Source organism: Gorilla gorilla, chromosome 7 (assembly GCF_029281585.2).
Source record: "Gorilla gorilla gorilla isolate KB3781 chromosome 7, NHGRI_mGorGor1-v2.1_pri, whole genome shotgun sequence".
Taxonomy (NCBI): Eukaryota; Metazoa; Chordata; class Mammalia; order Primates; family Hominidae; genus Gorilla; species Gorilla gorilla.
The window spans coordinates 15,013,493-15,041,267 of NC_073231.2; the positions used below are offsets into that span (position 1 = coordinate 15,013,493).

Sequence of the window (27,775 nt, forward strand, 5' to 3'; positions counted from 1 at the left end):
CATTTACTGTTATCACCATTTTATGGGTGAAAAAACAGCAGCTCTGCTAAGATAGGTAACATTTCCCAAGTCATAGAGCCTGTGGGTGACAGAGCCAGGAATTGAAAGTAGCTTTTTCTGGCAAGAATGCTCAGGCTCTTTACACCGTGGAGACCTGTTTCCACGGACCAGGAATCTGGGCCAACAGTGGATTGCAGCCCAGGAGCACTGATTAGCATTTGAGCTGTGGCCTGGATGCCAGGAAAGGGTCCCACATTCAAAGTCGCATCTCTGGTGCTCACTGTCCCCAGCGAGAAGCTCTTGTAGGAGGATCTCTATGTGGAATAATTTGCATTAAGAGATAAACAAGGCTTAGCCTTCCTAACAAGTAATGAAGTTTTTAAAACAGAAACTTGAGCCCATGGTTACTAGAATGTGAGGGAAATCCATGGGCCTGTGTGTGGGGGATGGGGTGTTCAGGGGTGTCAAGGGACTCTCCTCTTACATAAGATCTTTGAAACAGAAAGGGACCCTTTTTTGCTTCTCTTTTTCTTTGTTTCAGGACAGGTTTCCATAAAGCAAGTATAAACATGGTTTAATATAAATTCCCACAGTCAGTTTACAAATTTCTTTTTCATTTAACATCCTCCCTCACCTTGTTCTAAGTAGGAATTGAAGAAGAGATTGTTAGAACACAGATCTGTGTATTTATACAGCATTTACTGGGCACCTTTTTACCAGATTCTGAGCTCAAGCTTCAAAGCTTGAAATATAAAAATCAAAATAAAATGCTTGGCTCCAAAAAACTCAGTCTCTGGTGGATATATACAGTTGACCCTTGATCAACGCAGGTTTGAACGTGAGTCAAAATCTACTTATATGTGGATTTTTTTTCCAATGAAATTTACACTGAAGGTTGGGCATGGTGGCTCACGCCTGTAATCCCAGCACTTTGGGAGGCCGAGGGGGGCAGATCTCTTGAGGTCAGGAGTTTGAGACCAGCCTGGCCAACATGGTGAAACCCCGTCTCTACTAAAAATACAAAAAGTAGCCAGGCATAGTGGCATGTGCCTGTAATCCCAGCTACTCGGGAGGCAGAGGCTCGAGAATCATCTGAACCCGGGAGGTGGAGGTTGCAGTGAGCCAAGATTGCACCACTGCACTCCAGCCTAGGTGACAGAGAGAGACTCTCTCAAAAAAAAAAAAAAAAGAAGTACACTGAGTGTGCCTGCCTCTCCTGCTCCCCCTTCCTTCCAGCTCTTCCACCTCTTCTACCTCTGCTACCCACCCGCCGCACCGCAAGAGCAACCCCTCCTCTTCCTCCTCTTCCGCAGCCTACTCAACATGAAGACAACAAAGATAAAGACCTTTAGGGTGATCTCCTTCCACTTAGTGAATAGTAAACACATTTGCTCTTCCTTATGATTTTCTTAGTAACATTTTCTAAGGTCTAAGTTAAGTTATATGCAGATTTTTGACTGTGCAGGGGGTCGACGCCCCTAACCCTTGAGTTTTTCAAGGGTCAGCTGGAATTGTCCTGGGTGCTGAGGTAGCTCGCAAGAGGAAACAGTAAAATGTCAGGAAGAGACATTTTAGCTGAGACTTGAAGTCTTACTGGAAAGGGGTCCCAATCGGACCCCAAGAGAAGGTTCTTGGATCTCACACAAGAAAGAATTCAGGGTGAGTTCATAGAGTAAAATGAAAGCAAGTTCATTTAAAAAGTAAAGGAGTAAAGAATGGCTCTTGCACAGGCAGAGCAGCAGCTTGAGCTACTCAACCAAGGATACTTATATACTTCTTGACTATATGCTGAACAAGGGGTGGCTCATTCATGAGTTTTCTGGCAAAGAGGTGGGCAATTCCTGGAAATGAGGATTCCTCCCCTTTTTAGACCAGGGTAACTTCCTAATGTTGCCATGGCATTTGTAAGCTGTCCGTGCACTGGTGGTAACGTCTTGTAGCATACTGATTCATTATAATTACTGTATTATGAGCAGTGAGGACAACCAGAGGTCAGTTTGTTTGCCATCTTGGTTTTGGCAGATTTTGGCCGGCGTCTTTACCACATGCTGTTTTATCAGCAAGGTCTTCGTGACCTATATCTTGTGCCGACCTCCTATCTCATGGTATGACTCAGAATGCCTAACCTCCTGGGAATGCAGCCCAGTGGGTCTCAGCCTTATTTTACCCAGCCCATGTTCAAGGTGGCACAGCTCTGGTTGGAATGCCTCTGACCTAAGGATGGCAAATCTAAGAGTTTACTAGGCCAGCAGGCAGGGGCAAGAACCTTCTGGGAGGAAGGTCAAGGAAGGGCACTTGAAAGCCCACGGCAAATGGTTTTCTATGGAGCTAGGGGCTGCATGAAGAGGCAGCAGGGTGCAGAACCAGACCAGCAGGCAGTGTCAGATTGAAACCCTAGCAAGGCTTTAGCAATAAATAAAAGTATCATCATACAGAGGTATTAGCAGAGGTGAGCAGACTGGGTGAGACTAAGGCCCCTCAGATGGCCAGGCAACACTCTGGGTCTGGAACAGTGAGGACCCAAAGGGGAAGGGAGCCTGCTGGGGTCACGTAAGACCCCGGGGTTTGCTTTCACTTAATCCTCATAATACACCTCGTAGCAGCTGATCCTCCAATGTGGGATCTGAGACTCAACAGCAATGCCAAAGAAACACCAAAGCAGTATATCAACAAGGAACTGCCAGAATTTGAGTCTGAAGAATAATGATGCCTTAACAACAAGTAGAAAGACTACACTTTAGGTTTTAAAAGTATGAATGCACCTGAAGTAATATTGGAGTAAGTTAAAGGTTTTGGTGGTGTTTTTTTTAACCCCCTCTCTAAATAGCTTTGCTGGCTATTTCTGAAAGTGCTAATAATGACACTAAGGGGTGTTAACTCAGCACATAATACATGCTGCGTGTTTGCCAAGTGCCGTGCTCACCCCTTTTTGGGCAGGAACTCCCGGCACTGCTCCTTTCAGCTTCCTTTCAGCTCTGCCAAAGATTCTGTCTCAGCAGCTTTGGATGGAGTTTTCGGGCTTCCTGGCAGCATCCGCGGGACCATGAGGTCAGGGTGGCCTGATTCCTGTTTGCCCAAACACAGGAGAGCACTGTATGTTTTTCAACCTGTTTTTTTAACTGTTGCTGTAGAGAGTAGGAATTGACTTCCACCCACCCTTCCCTGCCACGCACCCACACACGCAGCGCAGCAACAGTCACATCACATTTGCAAAAGAGTCTTTAAGTCATTTGGCCCTCAGAAGATTACTTGTGTCATGGAGAAAGGCCTTTGCTCCAGATGAAATCACAGAGTGTTGGAACTGGACTACATCTTAGATTCCACTTTGTGCTTGAGAAAACTCAGGCCCAAATGGGTTAAGTAACTTGGATCTGGTCAGCCAGCTAGTTAGTGGCAAAGCTGAACTCATGAATCAAATGTAACTTTCAGCCAAGGCTTTCCCGTTATACCTCCTCTTAACTTCCTATCAAGCCATTTAAAAGAGAAGTGACTGGAGAAACAAAATAAGGGCAACAGAGGTAAACACTTAATAATCAATCACCCTGATCCCTTGATAAGTGGTATAGGTCAAATTCCTCTGAAACGTTTCATAGGGAAAGTTTCTATTGAACCATACTAGTTTGCTCAGATATTTCTTCTTTGATTCCGCAACCATCTCTAAAGAAATGCCCAGAGAGAAGCAAAATTTCAGTCCAAAAAGGCAGAAGCCTCTTGCCAATCTGAGCATTTAAGGCTCCAAAAATTGTGTCAGATAATAGATGTTAAGAGCACTTACACTCCAGAAGTTTGGGAATCTGCACATACTTAAAAATTTTTTTTAATGGGGTTTTGCCCTGTTACCCAGGCTGGAATGCAGTGGCATGATCATAGCTCACTGCAGCCTCGACTTCCCAGGCTCAAGCGACCCTCCTGCCTCAGTGTCCCAAGTAGCTGGGATTACAGGTGTGTGCCGCCACGCCGGTTAATTTCTATTTTTTTTTTTTTTCAGAGATAGAGTCTTGTTATGTTGCCCAGGCTGGTCTTGAACTCCTGGCCTCAAGTGATCCTTCAACCTTAGCCTCCCAAAGTGCTGGGATTACAGATGTGAGCCACCATGCCTGGCCTGCATATACTTTTAAAATATTAATCTTTCTGGCTGGGTGCGGTGACTCATGCCTGTAATCCCAGCACTTTGGGAGGCGGAGGTGGACAGATGGCCTGAGGTCAGGAGTTTGAGACCAGCCTGACCAACATAGAAAAAACCTGTCTCCATTAAAAATACAAAAAAGTAGCTGGGCGTGGTAGCGCATGCCTGTAATTCCAGCTACTAGGGAGGCTGAGGCAGGAGAATCGCTTGAGCTTGGGAGGCAGAGGTTGTCGTGAGCCGAGATCATGCCATTGCACTCCAGCCTGGACAACAAGAGCAAAACTCCACCTCAAAAAAAAAAAAAAAAAAAAAATTTTGATCTTTCCAGAAAACTGGAACCACATCATGGAGAATACATTTTTGTATTTTACATACCTGCTGCACAAAATTCATCTCCTCGATTTTAATCTAAAATCCATGTAGCAAACTGTCCTTTACTAAAACGACTTTGCTCTGAATCAAAACCAACTGTTGCCAAGGAGCTTGAAGCCTCACATGGGAAGGAAGTGATCCTTTAAAAACCAGGTCTTGGATTTGGAATGAAAGGAAGTGGAAGAAATGCGGAGCCATGGCCGCTATGGTTGCTGTTTGTGATGGTCTAGGGAGGAAGAAGTTGACACACCTGGTAACAGCTGCTGTCAGCCTTACACATCCCGGGACTCACACGGTGCTTTGGAGAAGAGGTTGTTCACAATATAAACAGGTATCCAGCAACAAGGACCTGGTCTTTGTGGGAAGAAACAGAAAGAAATCACGAAAGCAATTAAGAGAGCTCAAATAATGGGGTTTATGCCAGTTACATACAAGGATCCTGCATATCTCAACGACCCTAAAGTTTGTAACATCAGATATCGGGAATAAATTCTATCACATTACCACTAATAAACTTATTTTACAGTAAAAAAAAAAAACAAAAAACAAAAAAACCAGGTCTTCTGTAAACAGAGGATGCTAAAACTGTAAAAGAAGGCTACTGCGTTAAGTCTTTACATTTCTTACTCTATTCTGCCACATTCCAAAAAAAGGATTTCATGCCATCAGGAGGCATGTTCCATAATCAAAGAAAATGTAACTATTTGCCTTTTGAAAATTATGATGATATGATTTTATATATGCTGGCTTGCTAACACCACCAGAATTAGTTTTAGTTTCTTAATTTGTCTGAATTATGGTACAGCATAATGAGCTAGTTTTTTGTTTGTTTGTACTATGATGTATATCATCTAAGAAAGAATGTCTCAACTACTATTGGAACTCATTTATTCCACTTCCAGGAATTCCTCCTAAAGAAATATTTCAAAAGAGAAAAAATGCAAACCATGCAGAGATGTTTATAACCAACTTTATTTATGATAGCAAAAAGCAAGGATGAGTAACAAGTAAAAAATGGTTAAATAAACTACGACAGCAACTCAGAGTAATATGCAACTGTTACAAGTGATACATAGAAAAACATAACAGAAGCAATTACGTGTAACTAAATGTCTCATAATTGTATACTTTAGAGTTTACGAATTGTTTTTGTATTATCTTACTTCACTTGTTTTTCGTAACAGCCCTGTGAAATAAAAGCAATTATCTCCATTTGCTGATAAGAAAATAGATGAGTGGAGGTGAGGTGGTTTGTCTGGGGTCACTCATGAAATATTCAACACGTTGACCACAACGATCTAAAACCATAGGCACATAGATCAAGATTGGAAATAACATAACAAGTTGCAACTAGTTACTCCTTTAAAGCGGTGTTTTTCTGCATGAGTACATGTGTATGTGTTTTTTTGTAAAACTTCTTTAAAAGCTGAATAGGTCTAAGATGATTGATCCTAATCATTGAAGTTCTTCAGCTTTCTTATGAAACATCAAAATCTTGAGATTACCTATGATATAAGTTCTCCTTGCTTTTGAAGATACACATAAATCATATTATTTCAGGGCCTGCATTCCCATGCAGAAAGGAAGATTTTCAGGGTGGCCAAATGGCAAGTGGCTTTTACGTCTGGCTTGCCCACTGTATCCCCAATTCCAACGCTGCTACGGCCACAAAGGAGCCCTCCCCACTCAATCTAGCTGGAGGCATTCACTTGTAGACCCACTAAAGAGAGTCCTCTCTGAAAATTAAGGCCTTGGAGTCCTTCGCAGCTGGATGTTCCCAGAGATGCTTTCCGGACAAGTGTCCTGCAGTAGCCAGAATGATTTGATGAGTATATGTGATAAAGCTCTCGGCTTGGGCTCCTGTTTTGTTGTGACAAATCTACCCTCATGGATATGTTGCTCCCCCTGTGATATGGTCTGGTTGTGTTCCCACCCAAATCTCATCTTGAAATGTAGCTCTCATAATCCCCATGTGTTGTGGGAGAAACTCAGTGGGAGGTAATTAAATCATGGGGGTGGGTTTTTCTCATGCTGTTCTCGTGATAGTGAATACGTCTCACGAGATCCGATGGTTTTATGAAGGGCCGTTCCCTGCACACGCACTTGCTATTTTGCCCACCACCGTGTAAGACACACCTTTGCTCCTCCTTTGCCTTCTGCCACGATTGTGAGGCCTCCCCAGCCAAGTGGAACTGTGAGTCCATTAAACCTCTTTTTCTTTATAAATTACCCAGTCTCCGGTATGTCTTTATTAGCAGTGTGAGAATGGACTAATACACTGTTTCTCGTTTTTCTCTTTGAGGCTCAATGTCTTTTTTTTTTTTTTTTGAGATGGAGTCTTGCTCTGTCTGTCGCCCAGGCTGGAGGGCAGTGGTGTGATCTCAGCTCACTGCAACCTCTGCCTTACGGGTTCAAGCAATTCTCCTGCCTCAGTCTCCCTAGTAGCTGGGATTATAGGTGCATGCCACCACACCTGGCTAATTATTTTTGTATTTCTAATAGAGACGGGGTTTTACCATGTTGACCAGGCTGTTCTCGAACTCCTGACCTCAGGTGAACCACCCGCCTTGGCCTCCCAAAGTACTGAGATTACAGGCATGAGCCACCATGCCCAGCCCTCAATGTCTTTTCTAGGACACAAGCATCCCCCATGGGGAACACTCACTCTAATTCAAACACCTCTAAAGCTGGAACAATCAGAGCAGAAGGCAGCGCTCTGTTCCTTCTTGTCAACACAGAAACACGTTCATCCAGATTATACCTTCTCCATGACACCATGAACAATTTCTGTTTGAAAATGATCTTTAGGCTGGGCACGGTGGCTCACGCCTGTAATCCCAGCACTTTGGGAGGCCGAGGGGGGCAGATCATCTGAGGTTGGGAGTTCAAGACCAGCCTGACCAACATGGGGAAACCCTGTCTCTACTACAAATACAAAAAAATTAGCTGGGCATGGTGGCCCGTACTTGTAATCCCAGCTACTCAGGAGGCTGAGGTAGGAGAATCACTTGAATCCGGGAGGCGGAGGTTGCTGTGAGCGGAGATCACACCATTGCACTCCAGCCTGGGCAACAAGAACGAAACTCCATCAAAAAAAAAAAAAAAAAAAAAGAAAGAAAATGATCTTTAAAGTATTACTGCCTGGCCTGGCTACAAGTTGATCGTAAACACAAATATAAACAGAGGAACTGAAACTTGGAAGCAATATTCACTTAGAAATGGGCATCCAGGGGACACTGTGTGTGTGTGTGTGTGTGTGTGTGTGTGTGTCTTTTAAAATTCTCAGGTCTTATGGACTGAGAATCCGTCAAGGACCCCAGTTTGAAAAGCATTGCTCTAACCTCACAGCCTTTTGGCTACAGCCCTCTTTCTCTCCTTCCTTTCAGAATCAAGTGTTGTAAAGAGTTGGCTGGGCATGGTGGCTCATGCCTGCAATCCCAGCACTTTGGGAGGCTGAGACCTGCCTAGCCAACACGGTGAAATCCCGTGTAACACAAAAATTAGCCAGGCTTGGTGGCACATGCCACCTACTCAGGAGGCTGAGACAGGAGAATAGCTTGAACCTGGGAGGCGGAGGCTGCAGTGAGCCGAGGTCAAACCACAACACTACAGCTTGGGTGACAGAATGAGACTCCGTTTAAAAAAAAAAAAAAAAAAAAGAATTGTCCCCACACATGATCTCTACTTCTTACTCTGAAGCATTCTGGCTTTAGCTCCTGTTGTTCCACTGAAATGGTCCATCCAGCTACTCCTTTTGAGAAATTGATGGGCACAGTTCCGTACTTGCTTACAGCATTATTGTGTAGCTTTTTGACCCTTTTGACCTTTCTCTATTTTTCTCTTGTCTTCATGTCCCAATAGGTGGTCCCCACGACCATCTGCCCCATAGCTCCTCAGACCTCACATTTCATGTACACCATCCCGGAGTAAGTCCTCAGCTGATGACAGATGGGAAGTAGTGATACATACTGGAACTTCCCCACCCTCAAGTGGGACAGCTCACAGGTCCATGTTCCTCACTATTTCCAAGATTTCCCCAGAAATTAAACGCCAATTGCCTACAAGGTAACTTGCTAACAACCATTTGTTTGGTTTCTTCTCTTTTCTATCTCACGTCCTCATTTCCCCACTACACTCTCTTGGGATCATTTCCCAAATAAACTGCTTACATTCAAATTATTCTTTCAAGATCTGCTATTTTGGGGAGTCTTAAATTCTTTCTGGGAATTCTTTCTTCTGAATTTTTTCCCGATAATTCGCTACTCCCTTGGTATGCCCAACCAGAAGGACCTGGGTGATACAGCATGTGAGGGCCAACTCTAAGGGGATAGAGCATCACAGAGAAGGTTGGAAGGATGGATCTGGGGGAAATGGGCTGTAGATGATGGACATATTGGGCCAGTGTCTTTAGAGGCAGACATGCTACCCTACCATACTTCTTTGGTAGAGTTATGTGTGGTCATTGGTCTGCGTGTGCCCCTAGGATTTATTCGCTCTGCATGCATTTTCTGATTTTTCTATAATAGCTACATTTTGCTTTTGCAATATTAAATAACATTATAGCCAGTCACAGTGGCTCACATCTGTGATCCCAGCACTTTGGGAGGCCGAGGTGGGAGGATCACTTGAGTCTAGGAGTTCAAGACCAGCCTGGGCAATATAGACTCCCATCTCTACAAAGAAATAAAAAAATTAGCCAAGCATGGTGGTGTGTGCCTGTAGGCCCAGCTACTCAAGAGGCTGAGGCAGGAGAATTGCTTGAGCCCAAGGGCTCAAGGCTGGAGTGAGCCATAATCTCACCACTGCACTCCAGTGTGGGTGACAGAGCAATACCCTGTCCTCCCCAAAAAAATAAGTAAAAAAGAAAAGAAAAAAGAGAAAGAAAAAAAGAAAGAAGAAATATATATAAAGATAAAAATCATGCTTTTAAATGAAGTCAGTCTTCTTCTTCTTCTTCTTCTTTTTTTTTTTTGAGACCAAGTTTCCCTCTTATTGCCCAGGCTAGAGTGCTCTGGTGTGATCCTGGCTCACTGCAAACTCTGCCTCCTGGGTTCAAGCAACTCTCCTGCCTCAGTCTCCTGAGTAGCTGGGATTACAGACGCCTGCCACCATGCCCAGCTAATTTTTGTATTTTTAGTAGAGATAGGGTTTCACCATGTTGCCCAGGCTTGTCTTGAACTCCTGAACTCAGGAGATCCGCTCACCTCGGCCTCCCAAAGCACTGGGATTACAGGTGTGAGCCACTGTGTCTGGCCAGGATTTTGCTTTTTAGACATTGTGGTTTATTTTTCTATACATGGGTGCACGTTACACAATCTCCATAGCAGATTTTTCTCTTTTAGTAATGTAATGATCTCCCACTAGCTATGTGGCTAAATACTGGAACACGAGGGAAAATCAGAGCATTGTTAACATTTGTCTGGACCAAATAAGCACATTTGATTTTTTTTAAGCTATGTAAAACATACGTAGCATAAAATTGTCTGTTTTAACCGTGTCTAGGTGTATAGTTGACTGGCATTAAGTACATTAATATCGTTTTGCAACCATCACCACCAGCCATGTCCAAAATTTTGCAGGAACAGAAAACCAAATACCACATATTCTCACTTATAAGTGGGAGCTAAATGAATCTTCCCAGACTGAAAATCTGTACCCATTAAACAATTGCTCCCCGTCGCAACATGCTACTTTCTGTCTCTATGAATTTGACTCCCCTGGTTATCTCATGTAAGTGGAAGTATATAGTATTTGTTCTTTCGTGTCTGGCTTATTTAACTTAGCATAACGTCTTCCAGGTTCATCTATGTTGTAGAATGTGTAAAAATTTTTATTTCTTTTAAGGGCTGAATAATATTCCATAGTGTGCATACGTCACGTTTTGCTATCCATGAACAGCTAGGTTGTTTCCACCTTTTGGCTATCATGCATAATGCTGCTATAAACTTTGGTGTACGAATATCTGAGTCCATGTGAATATGATTTTTAGTAGCCATCCAATTTCTACACATTCAGCATACGTGATGGGTATTTATTTATTTAGTATTATTTTTAAATTTTTTAAAAAGTCTTGCTCTGTTGCCCAGGCTGGAGTGCAGCGGCATGATCTCTGCTCACTGCAACCTCCTCCTCCCAGGTTCAAGCGATTCTCCTGCCTCAGCTTCCTGAGTAGCTGAAACTACATGTGTGTGCCACCATGCCCGGCTATTTTTTGTGTGTTTATTAGAGATGGGGTTTCACTATGTTGGCCAGGCTGGTCTCGAACTCCTGAACTCAAGTGATCTGCCCACCTCAGCCTCCCAACATGCTGGAATTACAGGCGTGAGCTACCGTGCCAGGCCTCAGCATGTGTGATGCATGTTTAAACCATATTGATGGGCCGGGTGTGGTGGCTCACGCCTGTAATCCCAGCACTTTGGGAGGCCGAGATGGGTGGATCACGGGGTCAGGAGATCAAGACCATCCTGGCTAACACGGTGAAACCCCGTCTCTACTAAAAACACAAAAAAATTAGCCGGGCATGGTGGCGGGCACCTGTAGTCCCAGCTACTCGGGAGGCTGAGGCGGGAGAACGGCGTGAACCCAGGAGGCGGAGCTTGCAGTGAACCGAGATCGCACCACCGCACTCCATCCTGGGCAACAGAGCCAGACTCCATCTATAAATAAAGAAATAAATAAATAAATAGATAAATAAACAGACCATATTGAGTGGCTGTCCTTTGAGAGGTTAGAGCTCAAAAGACTTTACAAAGAAACTACATAGACGAAATATTCATTATGTTTTTGAAATACAGATAGAAAACAGGTGTAAACAAGAATAGAGGTTTAACACAAAGGAAATAAAGGCATAGCTTAATGACAAGATATAAAAATCAAGCACCACAAGCACTGTAAAACATCCTGTATTTCTCCTTTTCTTTTTTTGTTTTTTTTGAGATGGAGTCTGTGTTGCCCAGGCTGGAGTGCAGTGGCGCAATCTCGGCTCACTGCAAGCTCCGCCTCCCGGGTTCGTGCTATTCTCCTGCCTCAGCCTCCCGAGTAGCTGGGACCACAGGCGCCCGCAACCACGCCCAGCTAATTTTTTTTGTATTTTAGTAGAGACGGGGTTTCACCATGTTAGCAGGATGGTCTCAATCTCGTGACCTTGTGATCCGTCCACCTCGGCCTCCCAAAGTGCTGGGATTACAGGCGTGAGCCACCGCGCCCGGCCCATGTTTCTCCTTTTGTGGATACTTGTCTTGGTTTCCTGAAATTGAACATAAGGAGATTAAAACTTAAGAGGCAAGGAGTACAGTGATCTTAGAATGATATTTAACTTTTATAAAAATTATTTAACACTGACTTAAACTCTTCAAATGCATTCTGTGGGTTTAAGTAAACTATTAATATTCTTACTTAAAAGTGGACTTAAAATATTGTGACAGATTGTCACTATATTGCCCAGGTTGGTCTTGAACTCCTGGGCTCAAGTAATCCTCCTGCCTCAGCCTCCTAAGTAGCTGGGATAGATTTTATTTATTAATATTTAAAAAATCTATTTATGTGTTTACATAGTTGCTATCACTTGACATCTAGGAGCTTTGACAGACATTTTGTTTTGGCTCCAAATACTGTCAGATTTTTTTTTTTTCACAACTGTTTTTTTTTTTGTTTGAGGCGGAGTTCTGCTCTTGTTGCTCAGGCTGGAGTGCAATGGGGTGGTCTTGGCTCACTGTAACCTCCGCCTCCCGGGTTTAAGCAATTCTCCTGCCTCAGCCTCCCAAGTAACTGGGATTACAGGTGGCCGTGACCTCACCTGGCTAAATTTTTTTGTACTTTTAGCAGAGGCGGGGTTTCACCATGTTGGCAAGGCTGGTCTCCAACTCCTGACCTCAGGTGATCAGCCGGCCTTGGCCTCTCAAAGTGCTGGGATTACAGGTGTGAGCCACTGCACCCGACCGGGTTTTTTTTTTCTTTTATAAACACAGCAAGCACATTCACCTTGTCAAGGAACGAGACAAGACAAATAAAACAGATGGCCAGCTGAAGCATCAGCCCATCTAACCCCAAAAGGTGATTCTTATTTGGAAATCATACAAATAAGTTGTTTAGCAGAGCAACTATGTAGCTCAAGCCGGCTTAACCGTGAGCAGCTGGAGCTACTCCTAGCGGCTACAGCCTGGAACTGTTGCTAGGTAACCATTTTGAAATGGACATCAAGCAACTACTAACTGCCATCTTCCTTTTCTCCTGTTTCTAAGAACAGAAATCTTAATTCCTAAATCCAGTATAACATCAACAAGGAAGGGTGGCGGGGGAGAGAGATGGAGAGATATTAGTGCCTATTTGTGAAAATACTTAAACAACATGCCATTCATAACTATTTGGTCAATATTTTCATTGTTTTAGACCCTGATATGGTTTGGCTGTGCTCCCACTCAAATCTCAACTTGAATTGTATCTCCCAGAATTCCCACGTGATGTGGCAGGGACCCAGGGAGAGGGAATTGAATCATGGGGGCCGGTCTTTCCCATGCTATTGTGTGATAGTGAATAAATCTCACCAGATCCGATCGGTTAATCAGGGGTTTCCACTTTTGCTTCTTCCTCATTTACTCTTGCTGCTGCCATGTAAGAAGTGCCATTTGCCTCCCGCCATGATTCTGAGGCCTCCCCAGCCATGTGAAACTGTAAGTCCGATTAAGCCTCTTTTTCTTCCCAGTCTCTGATATGTCTTTGTCAGGAGTGTGAAAACAGGCTAATACAGTAAATTGGTACCAGTAGAGTGGGGCATTGCTGAAAAGATACCCAAAAATATGGAAGCAACTTTGGAACTGGGTAACAGGCAGAGAATGGAACAGTTTGGAGGGCTCAGAAGAAGACAGGAAAATGTGGGAAAGTTTGGAACTTCCTAGAGATTTGTAGAGTGGCTTTGACGAAAACACTGATAGTGATATGAACAATAAGGTCCAGGCTGAGGTGGTCTCAGATGGAGATAAGGAACTTGTTGGGAACTGGAGTAAAAGTGACTCTTGTTATATTTTAGCAAAGAAATTGGCAGCATTTTGCCCCTGCCCTAGAGATTTGTGGAACTTTGAACTTGAAAGTGATGATTTAGGGTACCAGGTGGAGAAAAGTTCCAAGAAGCAAAGCATTCAAGAGGTGACTTGGGTGCTGTTAAAAGCATTCAGTTGCCCGGGCGCGGTGGCTCACGCCTGTAGTCTCAGCACTTTGGGAGGCTGAGGCGGGTGAATCACAAGGTCAGGAGATCGAGACTATCCTGGCTAATACAGTGAAACCCCATCTCTACTAAAAATACAAAAAAATTAGCTGGGCGTGGTGGTGGGTGCCTGTCGTCCCAGCTACTGGGGAGGCTGAGGTGGGAGAATGGCGTGAACCTGGGAGGCGGAGCTTGCAGTGAGCCGAGATCGTGCCACTGCACTCCAGCCTGGGCCACAGAGCGAGACTCTGTCTCCAAAAGAAAAAAAAAGCTTTCAGTTTTAAAAGGGAAACAGAGCATAGAAGTTTGGAAAATGTGCAGCCTGACAATGCAATAGAAAAGAAAACCCCATTTTCTGGGGAGAAATTCAAGCCAGCTGCAGAAATTTGCATAAGTAGCAAGGAGCCTGGTGTTAATCCCCAAGACCATGGGGGAAATGTCTCCAGGCCATGTCAGAGACCTTCATGGCAGCCCCTCCCATCACAGGCCCGGAGGCCCAGAAGGAAAAAGTGATTTTGTGGGGTGGGCCGAGGGCCCTCTGCTGTGTACAGCCTAGGGACTTGGTTGGTGCCCTGTGTCCCAGCTGCTCCAGCAGTGACTGAAAGGAGCCAACATAGAACTCAGGTTGTGGCTTCAGAGGGTGGAAGCCCCAAGCCTTGGCAGCTTCTACATGGTATTGAGCCTGTTGGTGGACAGAAGTCAAGAATTGAGATTTGGGAACCTCCGCCTAGATTTCAGACGATGTATGGAAACATCTGGATGCCCAGGCAGAAGTTTGCTGCAGGCCAGGTCCCTCATGGAGACCCTTTGCTAGGGCAGTGCGGAAGGGAAATATGGGGTTGGAGCCCCCACATGGAGTCTCTATTGGGGTACTGCCTAGTGGAGCTGTGAGAAAAGGGCCACCGTCCTCCAGACCCCAGGATGGTAGGTCCACTGACAGCTTGCACCATGTGCCTGGAAAACAGGCACAGACACTCAACGCCAGCCTGTTAAAACAGCTGGGAGGGAGTCTGCACCCTGCAAAGCCAAAGGAGTGGAGCTGCCCAAGACCATGGGAACCCACCTCTTGCATCAGTGTGACCTGGATGTGAGACCTGGAGTCAAAGGAGATCCTTTTGGAGCTCTAAGATTTGACTGCCCTGCTGGATTTCAGACACGCATGGGCTCTGTAACCCCTTTGTTTTGGCCAATTTCTCCCATTTGGATTGGCTGTATTTACCCGGTACATATACTCCAGTTGCATCTAGGAAGTAACTAGCTTGCTTTTGATTTTACAGGCTCATAGGCGGAAATGACTTGCCTTGTCTGGATGAGACTTTGGACTGTGTACTTTGGGTTAATGCTGAAATGAATTCAGACTTTGGGGGACTGCTGGGAACACATGATTGGTATTTAAATGTGAGGACATGAGATATGGAGGGGCCAGGAGCAGAATAATATGGTTTGGCTGCCCCCCTACCCAAATCTCAACTTGAATTGAATCTCCCAGAATTCCCATATGCTGTGGGAGGGAACCAGGGGGAGGTAATTGAATCACGGGGGCCAGTCTTTCCTGTGCTATGCTTGTGATAGTGAGTAAGTCTCAGGAGATCTGATGGGTTTATCAGGGGTTTCCACTTTTTCTTTCTCCTCATTTTCTCTTAGTACTGTCACTTAATAAGTGCCTTTCGCCTTCTGCCATGATTCTGAGGCCTCCCCAGCCATGTGGAACTGTAAGTGCAATTGAACCTCTTTTTCTTCCCAGTCTCGGGTGTGTCTTTGTCAGCAATGTGAAAACGGACTAATTCAAACCCCATACTTACCACCTTCCAAACCAAAGCAATTTGTGTTCCTTTACATTTTAAGAGGTCATACTTCTTGGCATTTCTCCCAAAATTCAGTAAGTGTGTAATTTTTATGTAAAGGAAACAAAAGCTAAATTTATACTGTTGTTTGAAAACTCATTAAAAAAATCTCTTTTGTAAAGATGATGAGGTAACAAAAATTATGCTACTTATTATCAATTATTATTCCATGTAAGGGCATAATCTTTTTGTGAGGGAGAGTCTGCTTCATGCCCTGCTTTTATTGACTAGAATTAGGTGCTTAAGGGTACCTTAGGGTATCCCACAAGGAGAGTTATTTCATGAACAGTTGTGTAGCCTCATTTTTTAAGGGATGCTGGTGTTGTTGGAAAGTTAAAAGGCAGGGAGAAAAAGATGTAACTAAAATTTATATCAGTTAGGATTAGATTGATCTGTGAGTGACAGAAAACCCCAAATCAGAGTAGGTTAAACAAGGTAGAAGCTTACTTTTTGTTCCACATAGATTCAGCTGGCATAATGGCACCACCATCCTGAGAAGAAGACAGGTGTCTTCCGTCTTCTTGTTCCATCGTCTTCAGCCCTTGCTTTTCACTCCATGTAGTCCAAGATGGATGTTCCTTCCATGTCAGGCACCTGTCCCTGTGTTAGTCTATTTTCTGATTGCTATAAAGAAACACCCGGCTGGGTGTGGTGGCTCATGCCTGTAATCCCAGCACTGTGGGAGGCTGAGATGGGCAGATCACCTGAGGTCAGGAGTTCGAGACCAGCCTGGCCAACATGGCAAAACCCCTCCTCTACTAAAAATACAAAAATTAGTGGGGCATGTTGGTGCATGCTTGTAATCCCAGCCACTCAGGAGGCTGAGGCAGGAGAACTGCTTGAACCTGGGAGGTAGAGGTTGCAGTGAGCTGAGATTTTGCCATTGCACTCCAGCCTGGGGGACAGACCAATCTAAAAAAAAAAAAAAAAAAAGAGAGAGGAAGAAGAAATACCCAAGACTGGGTAATTTATAAAGGAAAGAAGTTTAATTGACTCACTGTTCTGCATGGCTAGGGAGGCCTCAAGAAACTTACAATCATAGCAGAAGGCGAAGGAGAAGCAAATACCTTCTTCACAAGGCGGCAGGAAAGAGAGAGAGTGACGGAGTAATTGCCAAACACTTATAAAACCATCAGATCTTGTTAGAACTCACTATCATGAGAACAGCATGGGGAAATCCACCACCATGATCCAATCACCTCCCACCAGGTCCCTACCTTGACATGTGGGGATTACAATTCAAGATGAGATTTGGGTGGGCACACAGAGACGAGCCATATCAGTTCTCCTTCTACCCAGTAGGAAAGGAAGAGATGAGGAGAAAGGCACCTCTCGTTTACAGACACTTGGTGGAAATCTCATATTCCACTTCTGACTACAGCAGTGTTTATGGACAATTTCTTTTGCCTTTAGTCTATCAGACTCTACTCATTTCCAGAGTTACTTAGGTTGACATCTTTTCCCTCCACTCTTCAGTGAGGTGGTTTCATACTTTTGTAATACAGTTAGATTGTTTTACTGCATTCCACATTCTATCCTGGGATCTTTTGACCTCATGAATGATTAGTAAATGTGCATTCATTCAGGTTTACTCTTGGTGCTATCAAATTGTATGAGTTTTGTCATATATCATTTTAAATATTAATAAAGGATGGCATTTACATATTATTTTAATGAGTTATATTTAATACTTTAATATTTTAATATCAATTTCATATAAATAACGACAAATAATTTGCCCACGGTCACATAGCTATTAAGTGGCAGAGCTAGGATTCAAACTTAGATGAGTGAGTTTGCAAAACCCCCTTTCCTTTCACCATGCCATTTTCTTCTTTCAACAATCTTAAACTCTCAATCAGCTCATATTTTAGGGACAACTTTAGGTTTGTTATTATTATTATTATTTTGAGATCAAATCTCACTCTGTTGTCCAGGCTGGAGTGCAGTGACGTGATCTCGGCTCACTGCAACCTCCACCTCCCGGGTTCAAGCAATTCTCCTGCATCAGCCTCCTCAGTAGCTGGGATTACAGGCACCCGCCACCACGCCTGGCTAATTTTTGTATTTTTAGTAGAGATGGGGTTTCACTTTGTTGGCCAGGCTGGTCTTGAACTCATGACCTCAGGTGATCTGCCCACCTTGGCCTCCCAAAGTGCTGGGATTTCAGGCGTGAGCCATCGTGCCTGGCCCATATGTTAATAAAAGTGATTTTTTAGGGCAGTTTCAGGTTCATAGCAAAATTGAGTAGAAAGTACAGAGAGTTCCCATGTACCCCTTTTCCCCACACATGCCACAACCTTCCCTGCTGTCAACATCCAACACCACAATAATACTACATTTATCACAATCAATGAACTTACATTGAGATGTCATTATGACTACAATTTACTCTTGATATTGCACAACTTATGGACTTTTGTTTTGTTTTTTATTAGTAGTAGAGATGGGATTTCACCATGTTACCCAGGCTGGTCTTGAACTCCTGGACTCAAGCAATCTGCCTGCCTCAGCCTTCCAAAGTGCTGGGTTTACGGATGTGAGCCACTGCACTCAGCCCGATCTATGAGTTTTGACAAATATATAATGACACACATCCACTATTGTCCAGACATCAGGTCAGATTGGAACGTGGACATGGGTTTGTTTTTAAATTACCAACTGTCACTGGATGACAAGAGCATGCTGATGATTGATTTGATCATAGCTCAATGAAGAGGCACCGACTAGTCAGAGGTGTGTAACCTATATCCTAACAGATATAAATTACAGTTGACTAATGGTCACCTGTAAATCCTGTCCCATCATACATGTTTCTTTCCCCTTGCTGTATTAATATCTTGGATGAGTCAGCACCTATTAACTGATACTTTTTTCATCCATCTATCCACCCATCCATCCATCCCTCCCTCCCTCCATTCATCCCTCTCTCCCTCCCTCCCTCCATCCAACCATCACCACCTGGCTACCCAGCTGTGCCCTCTCACCTCACAATGTCTAATGAAGTTGCTAAGGCTTCTCCCCTTACTTCTGTTAGTGATGGCTGGCTGCTGCGGAGGCTGAAAAAAGATGGAGGTGATGCAGCAGCAAAGGAAGTGGCAAAGGAAGGAAATGAGCTTTGTGTCAAAAGTACCAAGAAGAAAAAACCAACCCTTTCATAGAAATTCAGCTAAAATTAAGGTCAGGCACAGTGGTTCATGCCTGTAATCCCAGCACTTTGGGAGGCTGAGGTGGGCAGATCACTTGAGGCCAGGAGGTCTTAAGTAAATGGATGATTGACGGTCAGAGCCAGACTTCTCACTGTTGGTGGAAGGGAAAGAGGCTAGAATGATCCATGAGGTAATGGAATAGAGTTGGGACGTCCCTATGAATGCATATTTAACTTGATATCACTATAAATGGTCACACACAGCAATGTTTATGGATATATGTAAATATATGGGTTAGTGTATGCACATATATTTCCTTTCTCTTTCAGCTGAGAAGCAAAGACTTCCCCCACAGCAACAACCATATCTACCACCTAGATCTTGATATTTAGTACCATTTTTCAACAAAAGGAACCAGGGCTTCTTGGAGAAAGGGCTGATTCTACGAGCGGAGGAGAAAATATACAAGATGTCTGAAATATCCTGCAGAGCCAGAAATTGAGGAAGTGCTCAAACATACACACACACACACACACACACACACACACATACACAAAGGAGTATGTCATAGGTACAGAGAAGTCAACTGAAAGAGCTTGCAGCATGGCCAAAGCTGGAAAAAAAAGCAAGAAAGCAAGAGAAAGACAGAGAGAGACGGGGAGAGGAAAGAAGGAAGGAAGTCAGGAAAAGAAGGGAATTAGATTATAACTCAAAACATTAAAAAAAAAATCCTTGGGTCCACGTTGATATAAATAAGTGACTAAATAAGAACTTCCAATAATTTATATAAATCCTCTGTCTTAAAGAGATGGGCTGTAAGTCCCTTCTCCTTAAGTGTGGGCCATGCATAGCAACTTCCTTCCAAAGAGCACAGAACAGAAGTGTTGGTGGGGGAGTGGGGTCACTTTACAGCAGAGAAACCTGACTAACACAATCTCAGCCAGGTGATCAAGGTAAAAGCAGCAGTGATAATCCATCTTGACAGTATGTACCCTTGGCATGATGTGATGAAAATGGCATTCTGCCTCTGTGGTCTTGCTCCCACCAACACTTAACTCCAGTCTAATGGGAAACGCATTAGACAAATGTCAATGAGGGATATGCTACAAAATACCTGTCCAATATTCCTCAAAACTGTCAAGCTCACAAAAAAGAAAGAAAGTCTGAGAATCTGTCACAGCCAAGAAGAACCTAAGGAGATGGATGACTAGAATGTCATGTTGTATCTGGGAGGGATTCCAGAACACAAAAAGGACAACAGGTAAAAAATAAGGCAATAAAAATTAAGTATAGATATCAGTTAATCATAACATACCAATATTCATATAGCATTACATTAACTGTAACAAATGGATCATGCTAATGTAGGAGGTTAATAACAGGGGAACTTGAGTATGGCATATATGGAAACTCCGTACTGTCTTCCCAATTTTTCTGTAAACCTAAAACTGCTCTAACGTATAGTGCTTTTTTTTTTTTTTTTAGGTGGAGTCTCGCTCTGTTGCCCAGGCTGGAGTGCAGTGGCGTGATCTCAGCTCACTGCAGCCTCCACCTCCTGGGTTCAAGCAATTCTCCTGCCTTAGCCTCCTGAGTAGCTGGAACTACAGGTGACTGCCACCACACCCAGCTAATTTTGGGATTTTTAGTAGAGTTGGGGTTTCGCCATGTTAGCCAGGCTGGTGTCGGACTCCTGAACTCCTGTGATTTGCCTGCCTCGGCCTCCCAAAATGCTGGGATTATAGGCGTGAGCCATTGCGCCTGGCCATATACTGGCCATATTCTATTATTTTTAATAGAATAGTATATGAAAGTACCTGGCACATTGTAAACATTCAACATGTGCATGCTGACTTCACCGACTTGTATTCTTTGTACAATTCCTCAGAGAAGTGGTGTCTTCCTTGTCCTGGGCATTCTGTGTATGGGCTAGAATAATCAGAATTTTCCCAAATCCTGTGAAGTTAGCTCCACTCTTGAACGGGAATATAGAATATGTTTTTAGAAAGAAAACAAACAGATTAAATAAAACAGAGTCTGGAACCAATATAGACTTGAACATCAAAGAGCAGGGAATGACACATAAGCACAAAGGCAAAGTTGAAACTGACTCACTTCACAGGAGATAACAAGAGATGCAGTGAACTGACTGATTAGTCATGCCGCCTGCTCTAATTGTAATTACAAAAGCCAAACTGTTTTTATGGGCAACACCCAATGAGCCAGACGAAACAGGAGGAATTATTAAGGGAGTGTTTGAATAGGGGTGCTGAACGATGACACCAACTTCCTTGCTTCTGAGAACGTATAGCAAATGTTGGCCCAACAGCCTGGAGCAAGGAGGGGGAAAGCAACACTTTAAAGGAGCTTAAGTAATCTAGTGACAAGGACCCAACACCACCACCAGTGAAGGAAGGGATTCAGGCAATCAGGGTTCTGGAAGCACCCAGCGAGATGCAAAGGTTGAACTATGGAGAGGGTCAGGGTTTCTAGTCCTAGATCTCAGAGGTCAAAGTTTTTGTGCTTTTTCTTGCTCATTATGAAAAAAGGATTTCTTTTTCAGTAATTACTTCCTCATTTGTATCTATTTTTCTTTTTCTTTTTGAGACAGAGTCTTGCTTTGTCACCCAAGCGGGAGTGCAGTGGTGCAATCATGGCTCACTGCAGCCTCCACCTCCCGGGCTCAAGTAATCCTCCCACCTCAGCCTCCCAAGTAGCTGCAACTACAGGCATGTGCCACCACACCTGGCTAATTTTTGTATTTTTTGTAGAGCTAGGTTGCATCCTGTTGCTCAGGCTGGTCTTGAACTCCTGGGCTCAAGTGATCCACCTGCGTAGGCCTCCCAAAGTGCTGGGATAACAGATATGAGCCACCATGTGTATCTATTTTTCTATATTACCTTTGTTAACATTCACAATTAAGCAAGCAAGCAAACCAAATACATACCAGGTGTGAGAACTTGCTAGCAAATAAATGCAAACCATGTACCCCTGGGACTCTTCATATAGAGGGATCTGAATTGTTAAATGTAATAACTACTGTGTAACAACAGGGCTGTGTTTTACTTTAAGCTATAGGTATCAGCATGGGTAGAACTTTCAGGCATTCAAATCTGTATCCATTTTCCAGCGAGAGAGAATGATTGATGATGAAGATTTAAGAGCTCTAAAATAAGAGTAAACATATTTCGTGTGTATTTTATTATTAAGAATTATATTGAGGCAGTTTATATTATACAAATAACCACTTTGGTTCTGCATGGCTCACATGTAATACCACAGTTGTTTTTTTGTTTTCTCAGAGTTTGTTTTGAGACAGGGTCTCACTCTGTCCCTCAGGCTGAAGTGCGGTCATGGCTCACAGCAGCCTCGACCTCCCAGGCTCAAGTGATCCTCCCACCTCAGTTTACAAGTAGCTGGAACTACAGGCATGCACCACCATGCCTGGCTAAATTTTGTGGATATGGCATCTTGCTATTGCCCAGGCTGGCCTCAAACTCCTGGGCTGAAGTGATCCTCATGGCCTCAGCCTCCCGAAGTGCTGGGATTACCAGCATGAGTCGCTGTGCCCGGCCTAACACCAAAGTTTTGATTACCTTGACATCCTTTTCATCTTAGCCTAATTTAACTTAAATCCTAGATTCTGAAAACTAGATCCTTTTGAGAAATAGCCACAGCATTGAAGAATACAGTAAGATATTACTAACGGCAATACTGAAATTGTTTACAACACCTAGACTTACAGAGAAATCTACAAACCATTATATTCGGGATTCTCTGGCTTTGGGTCCTTCTTAGATTCCATTCTCAGGTCTTGCATAGGGACTTCCATGGACTGAGCCTCTTCTTCAAGGGTCTCTATCTTGGTTGCATTTTGGATGCTGCTTTAAAAAATCACAATGCCTAGGCCACTCCTCAGATCAAATAAACACACATCTTAGGCGGTGGAATCCAGGGATCACTATTTGTAAAGTTTCCAGGTGATTCCAAAGTGCAGCCAAAGTTGAGAACCACTGTCCCTATATTATGATTGTTATTATGATTATTTATTTATATTTTGATACAGAATCTCACTCTGTCACCCAGGCTGGAGTGCAGTGGCGTGATCTCGGCTCAGTGCAGACTCCACCTCCTAGGTTCAAGCTATTCTTGTGCCTCAACCTCCCCAGTAGTTGGGATTAGAAGCAAGCACCACCACGCCCAGCTAGTTTTTGTATTTTTAGTAGAGACAGGGTTTCACCAGGTTGACCAGGCTGGTCTCAAACTCCTGACCTCCAGTGATCGGCCCGCCTAGGCCTCTCAAAGTGCTGGGATTACAGGTGTGAGCCATGGCCCCCAGCTCCCACCGCCCCCCCCTTTCTTCTTTTTGAGACGTCCGCATTTTAAAAGAGAATTCTTAATGAAAAACGAGATTGCATACTGAACTTTGGGGTCATACTTTCTAGTAACATTTGAATAATTAAAAATTAAATTAGACTTTGAGAAACTCTTTTACAGACACTACACAAAGGGTTTCCCCTACATTTGCAATAGATGTGGGGTGGCACAATCCATTTTAAAACAAAATGAGGAATGAACATTAATGAAACTACTAACTGGTTAATTATTTATAGACCATATATTTCTGCTAAAACAGTAACTTACTTTTTTTGTTTTTTTTTGAGACAGAGTCTTGCTTTGTCGGCCAGGCTGGAGTGCAGTGGCATGATCTCGGCTCACTGCAACATCCGTCTCCTGGGCTCAAGCAATTCTCCTGCCTCAGCCTCCCAAATAGCTGGGATTACAGGCCCAGCTAATTTTTGTATTTTCATTAGAGATGGGGTTTCACGATGTTGGCCAGGCTGGTCTCGAACCCCTGACCTCTGGTAATCTGCCCGCCTCGGCCTCCCAAAGTGCTGGGATTACAGGCATGAGCCACCGCATCCAGCCGCTACTTACATTTTTAAAAAAATTCACATTTAATTCATTCAAGTTGACTTGCTCTTTTTTCCTTATATAAATAAGTAACAAGATAATTTCATTCAGTGAGATTAGTGAGGTGACTATAGATCTTTGAAATGAATACAATAAAATGTTAACTTTGTGATCCTATTTATTCTGCTTAAGTTTGTACATGATAGGAAGCAAATGCAAATTTTGACCTATGGTCATTCCTTAATATTTCCAGCAGCAGAAAAACAAATCTATTAGAGTGCCTCAATTTTACAAGCAAATTCAACATATGTTATACAGACAAACATAATAATGTCTTGGATGTAGTTATTCATAGTCCTAGATATTTACTGAGCTCTCACTCAGCATTTATTCATTTTATTTCTCAATTTTCTTGACACATTTTTACCTTCTGAAGGAAGAACGCTGCTTCTGTTAACCCTTTATGCAACTTTTACACACGTATTTAGGGTGTGGCACAATCAGATTGGGATTTTTATTTTTTTTGAGACAGGGTCTTGCTCTGTCACCCAGCCTGGAGTACAGTGGTGCAATCTTGATTCACCGCAATCTCTGCCTCCCGGGCCCAGTGATCCTCCCGCCTCAGCCTCCCAAGTAGCTAGGATCACAGGTGCATGCCGCCACGCCTGGCTGTTTTTTTTTTTTTTGTATTATTAGTAGAGATGAGGTTTCACCATGTTGCCCAGGCTGGTCCCAAACTCCTTGCCTGAAGTGACTCACCCACTTTGGCCTCCCAGAGTGCTGGAATTATAGGCATGAGCCACCCTGCCTGGCCTGATTTGGGATTTAGAAAGACATTCTCGTCTTTCTAAAGGATGCCTGGCAGAACAAATAACTGGCGGCAGAGAGATTAGTAGGAGAGTATCAGCTTACTTTGTGAATTACTGTATCCAGATTGAGGAATGAGTTCATGAATGAGCGCTTACAGCAACTGAATCACCTGCTGTCACAACAAACCAATTCCTCACTTGAAAAGATTTTAAATTGGGGAATTGTGAATGCTTTTAAATGAGCTATAACAAGCACAAAATATAGTTAAATGACTTTGGGGAATCAGTTGCTCAGAACTAAATATCCCAAATTCTACTCATCTGGCTCTGACGTTGACTCATTCATTGATCTTTAGGGATTTAGTTAGTCTATGCTTTAGTTTTCCCATCTATAAAATGCAGCATTAGCATCTGTGTCATGGAGCAAAATAATTAATTATTTACATGCACTGTGAAGATGAAAAGTACAAGTTGTGTTAAGTCAATATCAACCCGTGTGTCCTACAAGTGAGAGTAAGATAGGCAGAGTTCTTCTCCAAGTAAACAATGATGGTCTACAGGGCAGCATAGGAATTCCAAAAATAGAGTCCATTGTTTCTTCACCAAATATTTATTAGTGCCCTTTATTTTCTAGACTTTTTTTAAGATAAAACAACAAACTTGGTTCTCAAGAAGTATACAGTTTAGAGAATATATACACAAATTCACTCTTAGTTTGGGCAAGCAAACTAAAGTTTAGATTCCAATAGGTAACACATTTTGGTTAAAAATCATAGATTCTGATTTTATTTATGTAAGGTTAACAGCAATATGTGTTTACAGGTGTGCTCTTTTTCCCTCTCTTTTTAAATTTAACTGACTCATGGTTGACACTGTTTCATCTCTACCCTCCTTGTTAGCACTCACCAGATTTTTCTGAAGCAAATGACAGCATTATTTCATCTGTAAAGATTTCACTAAGTAGCTCTAAAAGAGAGTCTTTGAAAGAGATCAAAATTAATAATAATTCTTCTACATCATTGCACATCTACTTAGTATTCAAATTTCCTTCACTATCTCACAATTTATTTATTTCTGTTCTTTTTATTTTCTTTTGAGTCAGAGTCTCACTCTGTTGCCCAGGAGTGCAGTGGCGAGATCTCAACTCACTGCAACCTCTGACTCCTGGTTCAAACATTTCTCGTGCTTCAGCCTCCCTAGTAGATGGGACTACAGGCACGTGCTACAACACCCGGCTCGTTTTTGCATTTTTAATAGAGACGGGGTTTCACCATGATGGCCAGGCTGGTGTCGAACTCCAGACCTCAAGCTGTCTGCCTGCCTTGGCTTCCCAAAGAGTGGGGATTACAGGCACGCACCACCATGCCTAGCCTTTTGTTTGTTTGTTTTACAATTCAGTGGATTTTAAAAATTGTGGTAAAATATACACAACGTAAGATTTACCATTGTTAAGTGTAAAGTTTAGTGACATTAAGTTCATTCATATTGTCATGCAATCATCATCACCATCCATCACCAGAGAGTCTTCATCTTCCCAAACAGAAATTCTGCACCCATTAAACAGTAGCTCTCCATTCCCCAGCCCACCCAACTCCCTCAACAGTGTGACAATCAACATTCTGCTTTCTGGCTCTGAATTTGACTTCTCTAGGTATCTCATATTAGTGAACTCATACAATATTTGACCTTTTGTGACTGGCTTATTTCACTCAGCATCACATCTTCAAGACCCACCCACATTATAGCATATATCAGAATTTCCCTCCTTTTTATGGCTGAATAATATCCCACTGCATGAATATACTACATTTTGTTTTTATCCAATTGTCTCATTCTCTTTTTTTTTTTTTGAGACTGAGTCTCACTCTGCCACCCAGGCTGGAGTTTAGTGGTGCTATCTCGGCTCACTGCAACCTCTGCCTCCTGAGTTAAAATGATTCTCATGCCTCAGCCTCCCCAGTAGCTGTGATTACAAGCTCATGGCACCATGCCTGGCTAATTTTTGTATTTTTAGTAGAGACAGGGTTACACCATGTTGGCCAGGCTGGTCTCGAACTCCTGACCTCAAGTGATCCACCAGCCACAGCCTCCCAATGTCTTATTCTTTTTAATTGTTTTATTTTCATCTTCATTTGCAAATTGACTGAATTTGGGGGGACAAAACTACATAAAAATACATGGTAGCAATATTTTTCAAAAAGCTAAAGAGATGAGCAATATAATATTAAATGACCAAATTTCACCTTTTGTAAGACTTTTATAAGAGCTCTAACAATCCAAGGTTAACTACTTTAAAATAAAAATGAAATGCAGTCCACAGTTGCAGGGCCGGTCTATTGTTTTGTTCTGTGGATGTGGTGTCTCTGCTGCACACTGACGTCATTGCAGGTCACCCAGAACCCGTGAGATCAGCTCTGCATGCTCAGCGAGGTTGGTCAAAAAACAGGGCTATTATCTAGCACCATGCTTCAGCGGCCCCTGGCAAAGACGCTCCCAGAGTGCTCCTTCCATACAGAATTTCCCGACACATCTCTAGCTAGTGTCTAAAGCCGCAAGATGCCAAATGTCTGTATCATCATTTAGTTGCTTTTAATGTGGTCTATTGAAAGAATAGGTAAATGTCAGAGAGACCGATGTGAATAGATATGTTACATTATTAATGTCAAGCAGGGAATGAAAATCTGGAGATTCTGAATTCATTATAGCTACATTATTTACATATTGATGGGGTTAGGGATCTTGGAGTTACAGTTCTATAACATTCCCCCATATCCTTCCAACCTATTCTTTTCTTGAGACAGGGTCTTCCTCTGTAGCCCAACCTACTCTGTAAAAATACAATGCTGAGGCCAGGCGTGGTGGCTCATGCCTGTAATCCCAGCACTTTGGGAGGCTGAGGTGGGCAGATCATGAGGTCAGGAGTTCGAGACCAGCCTGGCCAACATAGTGAAACCCCGTCTCTACTAAAAATACAAAAAAATTAGCCAAGCATGGCAGCACATGCCTGTAGTCCCAGCTACTAGGGAGGCTGAAGCAGGAGAATCACTTGAACCCAGGAGGCAGAGGTTGCAGTGAGCCAAGATCACACCACTGCACTCCAACCTGCATGACAGAGCGAGACTCTGTCTCAAAAAAGGAAAAAAAAAAAATACTATGCTGGCCAAGTGTGGTGGCTCACAATTGTAATTCCAATATTTTGGGAGGCTGAGGCAGGTGGATTGTTCGACACCAGCCTGGACAACATGGTAAAACCCCATCTCTACAAAATACAAAATTTAGCCAGGCATGGTGGCGTGCACGTGTAGTCCCAGCTACTCAGGAGGCTGAGGTAGGAGAATCATGTGAGCCTGGGGAGGTAAAGGCTG

At 43.2% G+C, this 27,775-nt stretch overlaps 1 protein-coding gene and 1 pseudogene across 3 annotated transcripts in view; one reads left to right on the plus strand and one right to left on the minus strand.

Annotated features, from left to right (window-relative positions):
* ERI1 (exoribonuclease 1) overlaps positions 1-27,775 on the minus strand; it is a 146,702-nt gene that overhangs the window by 101,039 nt on the left and 17,888 nt on the right. For all 3 annotated transcript variants that reach the window (XM_055349115.2, XM_019032884.3, XM_063709059.1), the window contains exons 3-4: positions 4,749-4,852; positions 2,924-3,066 (exon numbers count right to left, since the gene is read on the minus strand). The gene's annotated coding sequence lies outside the window, so the exon portion shown is untranslated. The remainder of the gene's footprint in view (positions 1-2,923; positions 3,067-4,748; positions 4,853-27,775) is intronic.
* On the plus strand, positions 4,695-5,052 carry LOC101131493 (small ribosomal subunit protein bS18m-like; annotated as a pseudogene).